General features: G+C 37.4%; 1 non-coding gene across 1 annotated transcript; it reads left to right on the forward strand.

Moving 5' to 3' along the window:
* The first annotated feature begins 3,004 nt into the window (after positions 1-3,004).
* LOC111899750 (small nucleolar RNA R71) lies at positions 3,005-3,111 on the forward strand. Its single transcript, XR_002853027.1, has one exon. It is a non-coding gene; the product is annotated as a small nucleolar RNA R71 (small nucleolar RNA).
* The last annotated feature ends 215 nt before the right edge of the window (positions 3,112-3,326 follow it).

Raw genomic sequence — 3,326 nt, forward strand, 5'->3', positions numbered from 1 at the left:
GATCTGATACCAAATTGTAACACCTCAAAGTTTAGACCAAATTTTCATTTTTAATTTACCAAAAATTAAGGTTTTACAAGCCAAGTTATCAAATAATAATTATCCAAAACAACCAGTATCACAAAATATCAAATTTCACAACTGTCCTAGTAGCAATTCTCCCAGCGAGTGTGTACAATCAAACATTCGCCTTCCTGCGGTCCTTAGACATACCTGCCACATATAAATCAACAACTGTAAGCATGTAGCTTAGTGAGTTCCCAAGATACCACATACAATACATCATAAATAAACAACTACGAGTTATAAGCAACCCTATGGACTATCAGTAGTCCCAGTGGGCTAACCGTATGCCCCGTACGTTATCAACAACCCTGTAGACTATCAGCAATCTCAATCACATAATAATAACATAACATAATAATAACAGCTATACCCATCTGATCATCACATATACATCTATTCTACCACACAGGTAAGAATAAGTGAGGAGACTCACCTGATACTGACGATAAGTAAACCTTACACCCGAACTGCCGGAGCTAGACTCAGCTTAATCAACAAAATAATTAACCCTAATTAATAATTAAGGTCCATAACTCAACTTGCTAGTCCAATTCCATAATTAAGTCCTCTACGGGCAAAAAGACCATTTTGCCCTTCCCATGGTCCAAAACCCTAAATCTTGACCAAAGGTCAAGAGTCAACAAAAGTCAATTGTCCAGCGAGTACGTTGGGCGTACCTCTTCTTACACGGGGCGTACAACTCGAACATCGTAAGTTTGGGAGCGGAACTGGTACGCGAGGTGTAGCGATGAGTACGCATATCGTACCCCATCTACTTCTACTTTTACCAACTTTGTGTCTTAATCCCTTAATACAACTAACCTAACCACAGATTTGACCATTCTAAGATGTCTTATTCCATAAAGTCATCGACTTTAAGCCTTTGCATGGTTAGAAAAATCCCAATGCAACAAACTTGAACTTCCAACACATTCTAAGCTAATTTACTCATGCATGGGCCATAGGAATTGATCAATCAATCATTTTTATGATTCTACAAGTCCTATAATGCATGAAAGGAGAGCTACAAGGTGCTTCAAACTCATAAAGGTCCAATCTTGGAGACAAAAGTTCATAAAACGTCAATCATATAGATCTAATGGAAAAATTATCAAGGTATAAACTTTATACCTGAAAATGATGAACAAAGAGGAAAGGTTTCCGGATCTACAAGCTTGCTAGCATCCATTCCTTCTTCTCTAGTCTCCTTCTTCAACTAAATGCACCACAAACACTCAATAAGCTTGAAAAACTCACACAAGCAACTCAAACTCAGAATTAGAGTTTAGGGAGGGTATGGTGGCCGATAAGGATGATCAAATGGGGACATAATGATGTTTAAATAGGGAGAAACCCTTAAGATTAAGATTTTAAGTCTGGGCTAGTACGTCTGGCGTACCATATGTACGCCCAACGTACTAGCTGATCATCATCGATCCCATGTTGCATGAGTATGCTGCACGTACTCTTAAGTACGCCCTGCATACGACCACCATACAAGCCTTTTCTTCTCCAAGCGACCAATTGCGAAACTATTGATAAAGATAAAAGCAATAATAAAAATACCTTATATTAGGATGTTACAATTCGCCATATGGATTTCCATTCTTGTAGTCTTCAACTCTGGAAGGTCAAGATTTTGATAAAAAGAATAGGGCATTAAATTAATGTTAGCTCCAGAATCGGCTAAGGAGAACGTTTTCGTGGAATTTCCAAATTCGCATGGTAACGTAAGGCGTCATGGATCTCCTATCTTTGGTGGTATTACTTCCATGATTACCACTGAACATTTTTCATTAAGAACAACCTTAGAAGTCTTCTCTAATTGTTGGCGGGTGTCAAGAAGATCTTGAATGAATTTTGCGTATTCGGGCATTTTTTCTAACTATTCGATAAATGGGGTATTAAATCAAATACCCTTGACTTGATTAATAAATTTTTTATGATCTTTCTGTAATGGATTTCCCTTGATCAAGAAGGAAAAGTCAACGGAGGTTGATACCAGTTAACAAAAGACGAATTTTTCTTATCAGACTGGGCCCACAACGTGAGAGGTTGTGTCTCACATCATGAGAATTGGGCACCAGACCTTTCTTTTTCTTCGATCCTCATTCTCTTTTGTCATGGATCGGGTTGCTTCAAGGCTTCATTATGGATCACTATAGGCTCTAAATGAGGGCTTTCTTTTGTATATTTGGCCATGACATGTGGTTGCGGTTTTGGATCAGGATTCTTGGGTGATAACCTTTCGTTAACGAGTGTAATCAATTTCCTGAGTTGAATCTCGATGTTTTTTATGGAAGCTTAGTGATTTCTAATGGTAACATCAGTAGCATCGTGTCTTTTCAAAGGCTTCCATAAACCTATTAAGCATTGAGAGGCTTCCATAAACCTATTAAGCATTGACTTAAACTCCATCTTCTTCTGAGGTGGTGGTTGTTCCTTTTGGTAGTAGCCTCGTCCGGTTTGCTGATACTTTTCTTCTTTTTTCTTCTTGTATTCTTCATAAGGCAACCACTATTTCTTTGGCTTTCTCCAATCTTCATCATATTTGCCATCACTTGAGAAGCAAACTTCTTCTTTTTTATTACCATTTTCATCTAAATTGCAATCTCTGGTTAAGCGTGGTCCACTACAATTATCACACCCCACTTGTATAGCATGAATAGATTGATCCATTTTCTTCATTCCTCGGTCCATATTCTCTAGTTTAGCCATTATTGCTGCCAAATTCTCACTCCCTCCATTTCCACTTCCTTTACCTCTTGTAGCATCCTCATGCAGGTTATGGTAGTCTCTTGAGTGCTTCACAAATTCTTCAATTAATTCTTTGATTTTAACAGGATTCTTCTTAGTCATTGTTCCTTGAGAATCAAGAAGTTTCCTCGTTGTTACAATTACCCTATCACAAAAAATAGAAACTTCTTGTTAAACGTTTAAGTCATGTTGAGGACAATTTCTTAGAAGGCCTTTGTATCTCTCCCAAGCTTTGTATAAGGATTCACCAACTTTTTGTTGGAAGTTAGCAATCTTCTTTTTAAGTTTGGAAATCTTTGAAGGAGAACTAAATTGCTCTATGAAAGCTTCAAGAAGGTTTCCCCAACTTATATATTTTCCAGGCGCTAACGACTTCAACCATATCTTTGCATCTCTAGTAAATATCACAAGAAACATTCTCAGTAAAACTACATCTCTTGAAACAATGAAATAATTAGCAATGTCCAAAACCTCATCAATGTGCTTGAAAGCATCTTTATAAT

Source organism: Lactuca sativa, chromosome 4, assembly GCF_002870075.4.
Source record: "Lactuca sativa cultivar Salinas chromosome 4, Lsat_Salinas_v11, whole genome shotgun sequence".
In the NCBI taxonomy this organism is placed as follows: Eukaryota; Viridiplantae; Streptophyta; class Magnoliopsida; order Asterales; family Asteraceae; genus Lactuca; species Lactuca sativa.